Genomic DNA, 16,604 nt, shown 5'->3' with positions numbered 1-16,604 from the left:
CTTAATTCAAAATTTTACTGTCAGTGGATGTCACATATCTCAGAGCTGAACAAAATCTACACAAAATATGGCATTCAATGAAAATGGAGTCACTTCTTTTGATCTTCCAGAAGTGTGAGCTAAACAACGATTTGGACACTCGTGAATAAACCAAAAAATGTTTTTATGTTATCCTATATGGAGGAATATTTCGGACAAAATGAAATAAATAAATAAATGCGTAAATAAATAAAAGTACTGTGAAATGTGAGCATAAATAAATAAATGTGTCATGAAATGAGAGCCTTAATAAATAAATATGTCATGAAATGAGAGCATAAATAAATAAATGTGTCACGAAATATGTTTTTCGTTGCTTATTTATTTATTTATTTCATTTTGTCCGTAACATTCCTGCAAACCGTCATGAAATACGGCTTGAAATAAAACTGTCACTTTCACTCGTCAAAGTTGAGAGGGTGGGCTCAAACACGCCCTCTAGTTACTGATTGGTGAATCGATAGCACAAGAATTAATTAGAAAAATGCTTACTACTGACGATGAAATGGATTCTACCGAAGATATTACGTATTTCAGAGAGAGAATTGAAGATTTATCGGAAGAAATTACAATGTTGGCGGCCCTTTTAGAACTGAGTATTTGACCCTTGTTTTACGAGTATAAAGTCAGTTGCATATTCGCAGCTACTTTTTCAAACAACTGTACAGCTCTGATCAGTGGTAAAGTTGTTCAGTTCAAAATATTAGTTGGAGCTGCTTTGGGCATTCCATGTCAAAGTACCTAAACTAATACAGCCGTTGCAGTTTACCGTATATCAAACTGGCTCATTCGCCTTGTGATCGTCTTCTCCGATACACCATATAGATCTGCAATCTGTTGTACTTTTAAACCGCATAACAGAAGGTGTTCTACTGACTCAGCTGGAATGTCAAAGGTTGGACGTCCAGAGCAGGCAACTTTGTCACCTGAACTGGAGTGTAGTAGAGTCCGTTCCACCTGTTCTTCGATAATTTCAAAAACAGTTTCATCTATATCGGAGCCTAAAAGGGCCGCCAACATTGTAATTTCTTCCGATAAATCTTCAATTCTCTCTCTGAAATACGTAATATCTTCGGCAGAATCCATTTCATCGGCAGTAGTAAGCATTTTTCTTGTTAATTCTTGTGCTATCGATTCACCAATCAGTAATTAGAGGGCGTGTTAGAGCCCACCCTCTCAACTTTGACGAGTGAAAGTGACAGTTTTATTTCAAGCCGTATTTCATGACGGTTTGCAGGAATGTTACGGACAAAATGAAATAAATAAATAAGCAACGAAAAACATATTTCGTGACACATTTATTTATTTATGCTTTCATTTCATGACATATTTATTTATTAAGGCTCTCATTTCATGACACATTTATTTATTCATGCTCACATTTGACAGTACTTTTATTTATTTACGCATTTATTTATTTATTTCATTTTGACCGAAATATTCCTCAATAATCCTAATTTAAAGTTTTACCAATACTTGGAATTTGCCGAACTTGACAAAGAGGTGAACCAACTTACGTTTATAGCATTCCAGAATGATTTTAGATTTATATTTTTACAGTGTAACGCAGAGTTCACTGGTTAAATCGTTGAACTGGAGGTTTAGCTCAAAGAGAAGCAAATGGCTTCCCTACAGGTAGAAATTATACGTTTTAATCGACCGTGGACCCTCAGCGATTTACTTTCTCCAGGGTTTTTGATTTTCTCTCCTCAGGTGTTAACTCACTGGCCATATCTTTACAATAGTATTAATGGGCACACATATTGTTAGAAAAAAAATGATGAAGTTTCAAACTGAAAAATGTGTAGGGATTCTATCATTGTGTGTATGGTTAGATTTTTCTATTTTATCTAAACTGAATTATAGCATATAAACTTGCTGGATAAGGAGTCAAAAATGAAGTAGCGTGTTGGAGTAAGCATGAAGGATATGCCAAGAAAAAAATCAATAGGTTTAATAAACTTACCATTATAATTAGAGACCACACTCAATAATAAAACTATGCCCAGACATGCATAGATAAACATTTCTTAATTATATAGAAAAGTAAGCTTTTGTTTGATATCTAAACAATTGTCTAACACATGACCATAATAAAGCTCTTTATAATTAATTCACCAAGATGCGTGTACATCAAAAAATAAAACCACCATCACCTCAAACATCATTACCTGATACACCTGTCATTTATCTTTATTTTTGTTGATAATCATTTATTGAACAAAATGCCTGAACCATCAAACTGGAGTATGTTTTGCTTCACAGAAATAACAAACTTAAACAATGTGGTAATACAAATGTATTGTTACGTAAATATCATTAAACCAACCTGAAGTACGTGACATCTTGATGATCGCTTTCATTTTTGGGAGTTCAAAGATTCATTTTCCGGGATCTTACATCTGATATTTATGACTACCTTTTTGATGTGTTCGATTAAATAAACTGAGCATAGACAATCTCTTTACTGGAATATGGGAATTTCAAAATAGTTTCAACTTCCTGAATTTGCACTGACTTTATCTGAAAAAGATGTCACTCCAACTAAATATTCTGACGGTATTTACTTGATCTTTTAGTTTGTCAAGTGTAGTCAGGGGGAGATCATGTGACTGCAGCTGTTCATCCCAACACCTTCCGAATTTTATTTGACATGCTCTTATTTTTCTGTTTATGTTTAATAGAAATATGAAATATACTATGCTATTTTCTTGAGTGACAGAAAGAATGTGTATAGGTTAGTTTTGCATTTAAAATACTAAATTATTTTGTGTTCAAGATATTTAAACCATTATTTAGTAATAAGCAATCACCAATGATACCCTTTGATGGTGATGTTATTCAGATTAAATTCCATAGCAGAAATTAAAATGAATAGTCATAGTATTTAAAAAAAATATAAACACACACACAAACACATTTCAAGAATTTTATTACTCGCCTGTACAATATGGTGCAAAAGAAAAAGGGTGAGCTAAATAAAATAAATAGGGAAATCCCGGCATTGCCACCTAGTGAGGTTAGGTGCACTATAGGACCCCCGCAAACAATGAAATATTCTTCACCCTTATTCCCCTTTTGTTTCAAAATCTGAGACCCAAAGACAGGCACAAACAAGAACGCTGCAACGGACCGATGAAACTCTTGAAACCATTGAAAAAAGGGAGACAAATATTTTAAAATATAATTCTGCTAATTACTTTCTCAATATCAGGTATTTTGAGTTGTAAATATGAACTAAAAAAGATAAATAAAATATAGAATAAATACAAAAACCTATTAGTATGTTTAGTTTTTCATCACCTAGCAGACTCTCTTCGCCCATCTACATTTTTTTGTGTCACTTCATTTTTAAACGATGTTTTTAAAGCAAAAGTGATTGGTCATCAGCAATATGCTGATCTTATATGATGACCTAGTCAGTCTCTTGATCAGTTCCGTTTTATTTTCAAAACCAGGATGGTCTCCCCTAGAGTTTCTCCTATACTCAGATATGGGGATGGATATTTGAGGAGTAAACCGCAAGACAATGACTATATTTTTATATTATGTACATTAACGAACCATCAACAACGAATCAAATCAAATTAATAATATATTGAACAATTATTATAAAAATAAAGTTGAATAAATCGGACTCTGCAGCTGCATGAATAAAAAAAATCGAATGTGTTCAGGTAAAGTAACACTTCGGGATTTGGCCCAAAAGTTAATACAGATCTACAATTGTCGTGTAACAGCCACATGCCGAATTTCATCCGTCTAGTTGCGTTTTTGAGTTATCGTGTTTACACACACACGCGCGCACACACACGATTCCAAAAAAAATATTTTTGGACTCTGGTTGTCTATAACGTCAAGATTCATCAAAATATCGAGGTCGAATTTTTTCATGATTACTATACTTTCTCTATATTTCGTATATGAGAAAGTAAAACGAGCTCTCCTGTGAGAAGTGGCAGGTGAATTGCTGTCAACAAAAAGCAGTCACCAGAGAAATAAAATTAAACGTTACTCACTCGTGATTTTTCTGTCCATACGATCCTTTTTTGTTGACCAACATATTCTGATTTTAGCCGTTTGAATTACATCCTGATATACAATAAGCGCAAAGAAAAGCCAGCACGTAAAACGCTTTCTATTTCACACACTTCACGCACCCGCATTCAGCTCGCTCTGTCACTGCAAATGCTGCGTGAACACCCGCCCTCCGTCACCAGCCGCCGTTCACTGGATGAATGTATGTTCGTGGTGGATGACTTTCTGTTTTAGAGTTAAAACTTACAAGGGTTAAAAACTAAAGGCAAGAATATTCATTCAAAAACGAAAACTAAAAATATTTTAGTAAATTATTATTTTATTTCAGTTAGTCTTTCTAGCTACTTTAATACTTTCGTTTAGTTTTAGTTTTCATTTCGATCTTGTTAATTATTTTATTTCAGTTTACGAAAATGTTTTTATAATGAAAGTTTCAGTTTTGATTTTATCTTTCGTTAAATACAGTATAACAACCTTGATGTGAACCTCCCCATCCACATAAATCTTTGCCACTGTCCCCACCAGTGTTCCTAGTCCGTCCTTGAATACAATTTTCTGTCTTTCAACACGGACTCCAAAGTCTCAGGGACAGTGTGTACTCTGTATGTTTCACCCCAGTTGAGTTTAATCTCTCCCAACCAGTCTCGACCCATGAGATTTGCCCCATTACCTCACCCAATCAACACAGGCAATTCCTTCTGCTGTTCTTTGAATTTAACTTGAGACTGTAATCTGCCTAACACAGGAACCAAATCTCCAGTATATGTCCGTAATGACACACCAGCTTCCTGCAGTTCGACAGCTCCCAGCCATCTGCCCGCCTCTTCACTCAGTATGGTGACCGATGCACCTGTGTCAATTTCCATTTCAATGTTTTGCCCATTTATTTCTAGTGTGAATTTATATGGTGAAACTTTGTTGCTTGTTAGCTGGTACAGTGTGAATGCCTTTTCATCCTCACTTCCCTTCTTTTCATCTTCCAAAAAATTAGTTGTATTATCGTTACTGGTCAATTTATTTTCTAGTTTGTCGTTGTGTTGCGCTCTGATTAAACATTTCCCTCTAAGTGCCCCCTCTTGTGACACTATTTGCATACTGCAGTTATGAAACGGCACTGAACACTATTGTGCTTGCCACCGCAACGAAAACAGGAAACACTATGCTTGTCTTTGGTCTGAGATGCGTGGAGTTTATGCACTTTAATGTCTCCAGTACTTATAATCTGCAGTTGCTGTTGTAACGCCATGCCATCTTTGTCCGCCGCTGCCATAGCCAGTGCAATTTCAATGGCCTTTTTCAACGGAAGTTCCGTTTCTGCCAGTAACCGACGTTGCATTCGATCATCGCTTATGGCGCATACCAGTTTGTCTCGTATCATGTCCTCCAGATTGCCACCAAACTCACAAAACTCAGATGCCTTTCGCAGTTTGGCAACAAAATCCTGCACTGACTGGTCTTCGTTTCTCGTTTTAAAATGAAATTTGTATCTTCGAACAATCACGCTGGGTTTGGGGGCAAAATGATCCATACGTTAAGTGACAATTTGAGTAAAGGCGAGCTCGGATGGTTTGGAGGGCTGACATAAGACTCTTAAAAGTACACATTACCGCCACATGCACTTAGAAATATTGCTCTCCTTTTGCTGTCAGCGATGTCATTGGCCTCAAAGTAATATTCCAGTCGTTCTATATATTGTTGCCAGACATCCGTCACTGGATCAGACTCAGAAATTTTCCCATATGTCGCCATTACACGCTGTAGTACTATCTCCTGAGTTTCAACCACCCCGTCGCCAGTGTAATGTTCCAATAACCAGCTGGAATACTTTCTTAGTTGTGAATTTATTTCAAACTTATTTTAAAATAACATATGTTACATAAAGTCATTCCTAACACTCCTGAGTTGACTTAACAGCCCCATACTTTCCTGCAACAACCCACCAGGTCCCTTGCTGCTTGGTCTGCCTGTTTAACTGCCTGATAATCCAACACAAATAACGGGAACAAGTAAAAACTACGACTTCCTAAAACGAACACTGTAAACGTAGGTACTGTATTTCAATAAACAATTTAGGAGGCTTATGTGTGCATTTCAATATCGATTTAAGAACTATGTAGGCTACCTGTTGTACTACAGTGGGATGCAAAAGTTTGGGCAACCTTGTTAATAGTCATTATTTTCCTGTATAAATCGTTGGTTGTTACGATAAAAATGTCAGTTAAATATATCATATAGGAGACACACACAGTGATATTTGAGAAGTGAAATGAAGTTTATTGGATTTACAGAAAGTGTGCAATAATTGTTCAAACAAAATCAGGCAGGTGCATAAATTTGGGCACCGTTGTCATTTTATTGATTCCAAAACTTTTAGAACTAATTATTGGAACTCAAATTGGCTTGGTAAGCTCAGTGACCCCTGACCTACATACACAGGTGAATCCTATAATGAGAAAGAGTATTTAAGGGGTCAATTGTAAGTTTCCCTCCTCCTTTAATTTTCTCTGAAGAGTAGCAACATGGGGGTCACAAAACAAATCTCAAATGACCTGAAGACAAAGATTGTTTACCATCATGGTTTAGGGAAGGATACAGAAAGCTGTCCCAGAGATTTAAGCTGTCTGTTTCCACAGTTAGGAACATATTGAGGAAATGGAAGACCACAGGCTCAGTTCAAGTTAAGGCTCGAAGTGGCAGACCAAGAAAGATTTTGGATAGACAGAAGCGACGAATGGTGAGAACAGTCAGAGTCAACCCACAGACCAGCACCAAAGACCTACAACATCATCTTGCAGCAGATGGAGTCACTGTGCATCGTTCAACCATTGGCACTTTACACAAGGAGATGCTGTATGAGAGAGTGATGCAGAGGAAGCCTTTTCTCCGCCCACAGCACAAACAGAGCCGCTTGAGGTATGCTCAAGCACATTTGGACAAGCCAGCTTCATTTTGGAATAAGGTGCTGTGGACTGATGAAACTAAAATTGAGTTATTTGGGCATAACAAGGGGCGTTATGCATGGAGGAAAAAGAACACAGCATTCCAAGAAAAACACCTGCTACCTACAGTAAAATATGGTGGTGGTTCCATCATGCTGTGGGGCTGTGTGGCCAGTGCAGGGACTGGGAATCTTGTCAAAGTTGAGGGACGCATGGATTCCACTCAGTATCAGCAGATTCTGGAGACCAATGTCCAGGAATCAGTGACAAAGCTGAAGCTGCGCGGGCTGGATCTTTCAACAAGACAACGACCGAAACACTGCTCAAAATCCACTAAGGCATTCATGCAGAGGAACAAGTACAACGTTCTGGAATGGCCATCTCAGTCCCCAGACCTGAATATAATTGAAAATCTGTGGTGTGAGTTAAAGAGAGCTGTCCATGCTCGGAAGCCATCAAACCTGAATGAACTAGAGATGTTTTGTAAAGAGGAATGGTCCAAAATACCTTCAACCACAATCCAGACTCTCATTGGAACCTACAGGAAGCGTTTAGAGGCTGTAATTTCTGCAAAAGGCGGATCTACTAAATATTGATTTCATTTCTTTTTTGTGGTGCCCAAATTTATGCACCTGCCTGATTTTGTTTGAACAATTATTGCACACTTTCTGTAAATCCAATAAACTTTATTTCACTTCTCAAATATTACTGTGTGTGTCTCCTATATGATATATTTAACTGACATTTTTTATCATAACAACCAACGATTTATACAGGAAATGACTATTAACAAGGTTGCCCAAACTTTTGCCTCCCACTGTATAAATGGTAGCTCAAGCAGCACTCAACAGTAAATAGTCTAACTGGACAATGATTGACTGAAACGAAGATGCTGCGCTGCAACAATAAAGGTTCACACTGTCGTTCTGCATGTTTAGAAGGTGCTATATGGCTGAAACTGTTTATAGCGAATTGTCCAAAGTTGGAAGTGCCGTATAGTGATCAGAAACAAAAAGACACATTTAGGCGTGCTGTTCAGTAGTTTGTTTTTCTACAAAACAAATTCAGTACGACACCAGGGTCTCCAAACACACAAATATGAAGCTTATTATGTTTTACAGTGAAACTCTTTACATACACAATATAATTAGGGACATGTACCCCCTGGCCAATTACGACGGCCCAACCTTCCCTCTGTAGCTCGATTCACTCGCTATCCGTTCAAGTTGGAAATTTTTGTTAAATGCAGAAATTGAAAAAAAAAAACTTTCCACAAGAGGAGGATCAATGACGCAAACCCCTGGTGTTACTGATAGACAGTTGCAATACCATTGAGCCACCTAATGGGGTAATTAACGAGCTCCACACAAATGAACTACTACTACTGTTCTTACTGCAGTGGATGTAGACAATATATGTTGTTTGACATATGCACCTTAAATTGGTTTAATTGACATGAGAGTATCATTGTTGTATTCTCCTAATGAAGACGAAAAAATTATATTTATAGATGTGTACTATATAACGTTATGATTTTGAATAAAATTAAGTGTTGCATAAAAAGGTTGCTCCATTTGCCTAATCTTTTTATATATATAAAGTTAATATATGACAATACAGTGGTGTGAAAAACTATTTGCCCCCTTCCTGATTTCTTATTCTTTTGCATGTTTGTCACACAAAATGTTTCTGATCATCAAACACATTTAACCATTAGTCAAATATAACACAAGTAAACACAAAATGCAGTTTTTAAATGATGGTTTTTATTATTTAGGGAGAAAAAAAATCCATCCCTGTGTGAAAAAGCAATTGCCCTCCTGTTAAAAAATAACCTAAGGTGGTGTATCACACCTGAGTTCAATTTCCGTAGCCACCCCCAGGCCTGATTACTGCCACACCTGTTTCAATCAAGAAATCACTTCAATAGGAGCTGCCTGTCACAGAGAAGTAGACCAAAAGCACCTCAAAAGCTAGACATCATGCCAAGATCCAAAGAAATTCAGGAACAAATGAGAACAGAAGTAATTGAGATCTATCAGTCTGGTAAAGGTTATAAAGCCATTTCTAAAGCTTTGGGACTCCAGCGAACCACAGTGAGAGCCATTATCCACAAATGGCAAAAACATGGAACAGTGGTGAACCTTCCCAGGAGTGGCCGGCCGATCAAAATTACCCCAAGAGAGCAGAGACGACTGATCCGAGAGGTCACAAAAGACCCCAGGACAACGTCTAAAGAACTGCAGGCCTCACTTGCCTCAATTAAGGTCAGTGTTCACGACTCCACCATAAGAAAGAGACTGGGCAAAAACAGCCTGCATGGCAGATTTCCAAGACGCAAACCACTGTTAATCAAAAAGAACATTAGGGCTCGTCTCAATTTTGCTAAGAAACATCTCAATGATTGCCAAGACTTTTGGGAAAATACCTTGTGGACTGATGAGACAAAAGTTGAACTTTTTGGAAGGCAAATGTCCCGTTACATCTGGCGTAAAAGGAACACAGCATTTCAGAAAAAGAACATCATACCAACAGTAAAATATGGTGGTGGTAGTGTGATGGTCTGGGGTTGTTTTGCTGCTTCAAGACCTGGAAGGCTTGCTGTGATAGATGGAACCATGAATTCTACTGTCTACCAAAAAATCCTGAAGGAGAATGTCCGGCCATCTGTTCGTCAACTCAGGCTGAAGCGATGTTGGGTGCTGCAACAGGACAATGACCCAAAACACACCAGCAAATCCACCTCTGAATGGCTGAAGAAAAACAAAATGAAGACTTTGGAGTGGCCTAGTCAAAGTCCTTACCTGAATCCAATTGAGATGCTATGGCATGACCTTAAAAGGGCGGTTGATGCTCGAAAACCCTCAAATAAAGCTGAATTACAACAATTCTGCAAAGATGAGTGGGCCAAAATTCCTCCAGAGCGCTGTAAAAGACTCTTTGCAAGTTATCGCAAACGCTTGATTGCAGTTATTGCTGCTAAGGGTGGCCCAACCAGTTATTAGGTTCAGGGGGCAATTACTTTTTCACACAGGGCCATGTAGGTTTGGATTTTTTTTCTCCCTAAATAATAAAATCCATCATTTAAAAACTGCATTTTGTGTTTACTTGTGTTATATTTGACTAATGGTTAAACGTGTTTGATGATTAGAAACATTTTCTGTGACAAACATGCAAAAGAATAAGAAATCAGGAAGGGGGCAAATAGTTTTTCACACCACTGTATATCTTTGACACTATGTATCAGACAAAGGAAATCACAGCAATCCACAATAACGATATTGAATTCTCAGCAGCTACCTGAATTGTCATTCACTTAACTATATCAACTGAAGTGTGCCGTGTCAATATAAATTACAAAATATAACTAGAGAGTTAAGTGTCAGATAGACTCTCAAAAATATAGAGGTCAATGCCTTCGAGTGTCTTGAGGCTTCACAAAGCCTCCTTTAACTGTTCATGTCTGCTCAGTGTTTTGAGGGTCTTGACAATTCGGTAACCTGTGTGCATGTCTGCTGGGTGCCCTGAACTGTGTGTCATGATACAATCCCAGTGCGCATGTCTGCTCGGTGCTTCGAACCAAGCTTGACGATTACAGCGTGCATGTCTGCTTAGTGCTTCAAATCATTATTCATAGAGCTCCTGCTTAAAGTACATATGGCATCAGCAGAGTTCAAAAACTGGACAGAATTGCCAGGCAAAATTAATGTTTGTGGATGATCAATACATTTGAAATGATTTTGCCCAATAATACTTAGTGGCAAAAAATAAAACTATAAATTATACATCATACAATTGCTGACTTGCAGAATGCATAATGCTGCAAAGAGGAGCTTTAATAATATGTGTGACGACACATTTCTCATTAAAATACTTTTATAAATATTCATTCTTCGCCTTGTGCAACATTTTCATGCAACACTGAACGTACATCATATAGTATACATTTATATATAATTGTTTTCGTCTTCATTGCATACATACATAAAAAAACAAACATTATATACATCTACTCTGCTAAAAACAGTAGTGGTGCAACAGTAGCGTTGCTGTCCCCTAATAAGGCATGTGTGGGTTCGGGTCCCACATCCACCCAGTGTGAATTGTTACCCAAAAGAGTCTGTTTTTCTTTTTCTTTTTTTTTTAAAAAAGCAAATTCCACCATGGACAGATAGTGAGGAAGGCGAGCTGTCGAAGTGGGGTTGGATTGCCACGCCCCTAGAAAAGATATATCAAATGTGCATATATATCAATGGGCATCTTGTTTTATGTTTATAACAAAACAAATTATTTGAGTGACGATTTCAACCGTTATTGTAGTTGTTGATGGTGGGTTTAGTGGTTTAAATTTTTAAATATTAAATTAATCAGGTGGAATGTGTTCTTACTTTGAGTGTTGGGGGTGAGGGCTACACAGTAAATGTGTTAGTGACTGGGATTAAACCTCTGTAACTGGAAGATTTCTTAGGAATGATACAGACTGGACAACTATCATATGTGTTTTAGGAAATGTTTTATTATTGCACTGTGCTGTGACTAAGACAACTTTTTACTGATCGCCAAACGGACCTTGAACAATGTGCTCACGGCGGAGGGATGCTGCTGGTAAAGGCAAATGCTTTTTTGACAGCAAGTCCAGATGTGTTTATCCCACTGCTTTTTGTTGCCTCAGCACTCAAGAGGATCTTTATTGCCGACTTTGATACATGCAATGCTCTCTTGACATGCACTACTCACCTTGGAGTGTCCCGTGTGTGTCTGTGTGCCGGTGACTGATCTGCGCTGCGTCTCTCAGTCACTCTGATGTGCCCGTTGAATGTTTGGTGCAGCAGAGCAAATTCAATCTGATCTACCACATTGGGGTTGTTATCACCTTATTCAATGGCGGGATTCATCGACGTCAAATGGCAATGAATAGAACATGGATTAATGTAAGTACGTGAGCTGCCTTACGCAATTAGTCATCGCATTTTGATGGCGATTCTAAGTGGGGATGATTCCCGAACAGATCTCTTATCCTGCCACAGTATCTCTCAAAATGGTTTAGTTCAAATTGGATATAAAGATTTCACTCCTGATTGTTTTTTTTTATCATTATTAATTTTGATGAGTCTTTTGATGGATCGAACTTGGGCCAGCACTACGTTCAGAATTTGAAAAGCAACCAATTTAGTCAGTTGAGCGACTGGCAGCGTCTTTTCTTCGTACTGAACTCGTTATTTTTGTGCTCCAGAAAATATTGTAAAGTATTAATAAATTAAATATCTCAATAATTTATCGAATAATAACATCTGTGATTTAAGGATTTCACCTTTTCTTTCTCAAATGTGCTTACATATATCATAGCAAAGTACGGGGATAAACCTTTATTTTCCGTCTACTCCATTTTAATTAAGTCAGAACAAATAAAACATTTAAGGCTATTAAATGTGATCTCAAGAAAAGATGAGGGTTAATTATAATACTGATAACTGGAACGGTAATAATGATACAGTGCAAAAGGGAATATTCATTGAAAGAACTGGTTATCCAAGAGTGAGGCGTCTTATTTTGTTTAACTCTTGCTATCGTATAGTGCATTCTGTCTGTCGGCGTTAGTTATATTTTAGACATCAGACACTAGGAGCCGCAAAAGAACCCTTCCCTTCGTTGCCAGTCTGTAGCAGCGAAAAAGTAAAAGGAATAAGAGTTTTAACAGACGTCATTGAAGTGGATCATGAGTTTGTGTAACGTTAATGAAAATTGCAAGGAGGTGTCACTAGAGAGGTGAGTGTCAAATGCTTCGAAGCTTCGATACGATTACCGACGCAATTGTTTCAAACGTTTTGATGCTTTGTGAGGCTTCACTCCGCCCATCACTACCCGCTTCAATCCAATTACCACCCAATTAGATACAATTTCAAAACACGTCAAAAATACCCAATCAATTAAAAACAATTACAAACAAGTGAAATCAATGAACCAAGTGCTCAATCAAAGACAACTCACACACACACACACACCACTCAGTGCAAAACTATCCATTATCCAACCCGTTATATCCTAACTACAGAGTCACGGGTGTCTGCTGGAGCCAATCCCAGCCAACACAGGGCACAAGGCAGTAAACAAACCCCGGGCAGGGTACCAGCCCAACGCAGGGCACACACACACCCACATACCAAGCACACACTAGGGACAATTTAGGATCGACAATTCACCTAACCTGCATGTCTTTGGACTGTGGGAGGAAACCCACTCAGACACGGGGAGAACATGCAAACTCCATGCAGGGAGTACCTGGGAAGGAAACCCGGCTCTCCTAACTGCGAGGCAGCAGCGTTACCCAACGTGCCAACCGCAAAACTAAACCAATAAAATATACTTTAAAAATGAACAGGAATCATTCTAATACCGTGATATATGTTCATAAATGTGACAAAAAAGAAAATAAATTGCATGCGCCTGACAGGTGCCTTATTTGGCACCATTTAGTTTTCCTTAAGATTCTGAATACATTTTAAAGCAGGCGATTTATTGTAAATGGAATACAAGTATTAATAGCAGTTACTCAAAATATTTTTTTAGCCAGAAAAGTGGCTTGCTGCTTTCTTTGAAATGCCGTGCTAAATTTCACTTATTTTTGAGCTTTGGGAACACGTTCTTTTTGCCATCAAAAAGATACTCTTATTTTAGTTGGGACCAACGGTTCTCGCTGCTGCCTGAGATTTGTTGTAGATATGCACTTCTGACATGCGTGAGGACAGAAGATGCTGGAACAGAAACTAGGAAAAAAAGTCAAAGTTAAAATGACTTTTGTTGAAAAGCTATGCCTTACTATTCTACCAAATGTCAGGACTTCTGTTTTAATCCCATACATAGGGAGATCTTACATATTTGCTCCAGGATTTCAGTTTCCTCCTTCATCCCGAAGGCACACTGATTGTAGTGTTCGATTATTCAGATCACTAAAGTGGGATATGTTGGGTGATGTACACATTTAGAGTAAAAAACCCTCAAACCTTGAAATTCACCTAAATTTCATTATAAATTGGCCCATTCTGGGTAAGAAATGGAACAGATGAAGTGCCAGCAGTCAGTGCACATTTGTTCAGCTCAAATGACATTGAAATTTTTTAAAAATTCATATTCAGTTTCTGGTTTTGATTATGCTTCTTTTAATCAGACAAAAAAGCCAGATAGTTTAGTAAGCTTCCAACACCATTAAATTGTTAAGTATACAGTTGTCTGACACTAAACTCCATAGTAGCTCTTTATCCATACCATAATTACTAAAAGTAAAACTGATATAAAAATTAGAAAATCTTTGAGAAGTAAAAACTAAAAGTACATGGAAAAAATAACTAAACTGAATTTCCATGTCAGAAAAAATATAGAAACAAGGCAAAACTATAATGACCTTGCTGTGAGGTCTCTCACTGCCTTGGGGCTTGAGGATGTTTAGGCCACACATAAAAGTGCTTGGAAATTTGGGAACGGCTGACGCCTGATGCTAGTTACACTTTTGAATGCTCACTTCTCTCCCCCACAAAGTGATGTTTGAGTTTTTCAGACAGCATTGTCAGCTTTTCATGAGACTGCATGTGCATCAGTATGCCACAAACTTAAGGGGACTAGCTAACTTGTGCAAGGTCAGGGCATTGCAAGATTAGAAGATCAGCCATCAAGTAATTGAATGCTTTAGCAATGATAAAGTTCACGAAAGGCTTTTGCTTGAAAAAGGAGGATTTGACTACCAAGTGGAAACCATGGATAACGATCACACACGACCAGAGTTAATGCCCGGCCCACAGTCAGACCTGTCACAGCGGTGGTAAATTGAAGTACTTTGCTAAGGTGTTCAGTCAACATTACTAATGGTTAGTCTGTCCATGCACAATGAGTTCAGGACCAGCAACTTTCAAGTCATGTACAGACAATTTAAATGGTGTGAACATTTCCTTTTTTTGACAATGGTGCTACAAATGTCCCTCTTAAATCCAGTTTATTTCTGAAGTCTTTTCTACACTTATCACTACTGCCAATGGTTATGGCGACTCTCCGATGTCCCTGGTGGGTTCATTTTACCTCACTGTTCAAACATTACGCAGAACATCTTTTCCATACTGCTTATTAAAAAGGGGGCAAATCTGATGGGGTTAGTGCCATTTCTTGCCCTGGGATTTTCTGTCTTGGATAAAAGTGGCATGCAAATTTTGCAATATAAACTCATGCACTCCTTTCTCCTGAAAGACTTTACCCAAGCGTTTGCCCAGAGGATTACACATCACCTTCAACTGGCAAACACTCAGATTCAGTCATGGGTAGGGACAGGCTGTTTCACAGTTCACACCCTTTTCTGCCTGGGTGAATTACCAAATACGTTCAGATTTGCCAATCAAAAGGCCAAGACCAACATCTTCAGGGCATGGGTCAAAGAGCTGTTAAACCAAGTGGCAAGTCATCAGATACACTATTCCAGATCCTTCGCAAATGAGTCCTATGAGATCAGAGGCAGGAACAAATCCTTTTATTGACTGTACATTTCAAGGCAGAGTTTTCAGGTAAATATTTTAAAAGCTATTACACATGTACAGCATGAGGCATAGCACAGTAGCATTAGGTCTGTCAAAGATGAACCTCAGTAATGCTGTCAAAATCCGCCCACCTCCACTGGGCCCTCGTCGTGGCCCACCTCCACTGGGCCCTCGCTTTCAGTAACTGAAAAGATATGAAGGATTAATCCATTTGTAGAACAGTTCCCTTCAGTTGGGAAGTCTGGTGGAGGCCATTCAAATACTGTTTTCTTACCTTCTTCATATTCTGAAGGGCCACAGACCGAGTCACAGCATTCACGTACTCCGTCATGACCACCAAGCTCTTGCTACATGCAGGGGTAATCGGTTATATTTATTCCATTTAGGCATCACATCTCATTAAACAAACACTAGTTACCTTGCCAGTTTTTTGTTGTAAGTGCAGAACTTGGCAGTGTTGGTCACATCTTGGCTTTTCTTTGTAAACATCTTGCAGTGAAAGTAAACCTGTAAGCAGGATTGTCGAGAAGTGCTTTATGCCCATTTCAGATTCTCAGTGATGTGCTCAACTTGGTAGTTGCCCTAATAGTTCTATTAGTGTAGACAAGGGCTTTACCTGCTTGTGGTCATTAAACTGGAAAGCAGATACTGTAAAGGAGACGACATTAGCCATCCTTGGCCTCTCAAATCTGGAGGAGCAGCTTTCCCGTTTGCTATCCACCATACACCTGCAAGTATGCAACATTTTGCCAACAGTATAATTTGGTTCCCAAGGAGCTTTCTGGCATCTCAAATTCAACCCCACCAAATTAATGCCTTGTTTCAAATCACAATTACACCACAGCTACTTGAATGACCAAATTGGTACTAATTTAACTTACCCATAGTTGTCAATTACAGCATATTGTGGTCTGGAATTGGGATTTGGACTTGGAGTTGCATAGCAGGAGTGAAGGAAGAGCCATTGTCTGGCACTGTTGGGGTAACTAACTGCCTGAAAGTGGATTTCTTGGCCCAAATGATATTTAGCTTCAGATGGCTTAGTGAAGGAAGCTGTGGAAAGAAACATCCA

The 16,604-nt window shown here is 38.3% G+C and overlaps 1 long non-coding RNA gene across 1 annotated transcript; it reads right to left on the bottom strand.

Moving 5' to 3' along the window:
* Window positions 1-15,965: 15,965 nt before the first annotated feature.
* On the bottom strand, window positions 15,966-16,245 carry LOC120528579. Its single transcript, XR_005633549.1, has 2 exons — window positions 16,149-16,245; window positions 15,966-16,039 (listed from the first exon to the last, which is right to left on the bottom strand). It is a non-coding gene; the product is annotated as an uncharacterized LOC120528579 (long non-coding RNA).
* Window positions 16,246-16,604: the final 359 nt, after the last annotated feature.

Source organism: Polypterus senegalus, chromosome 1 (genome assembly GCF_016835505.1).
Source record: "Polypterus senegalus isolate Bchr_013 chromosome 1, ASM1683550v1, whole genome shotgun sequence".
Classification (NCBI taxonomy): domain Eukaryota; kingdom Metazoa; phylum Chordata; class Cladistia; order Polypteriformes; family Polypteridae; genus Polypterus; species Polypterus senegalus.
Note: the sequence above shows the minus strand (reverse complement) of the source record. Positions and strands in the feature narration are given on the sequence as shown.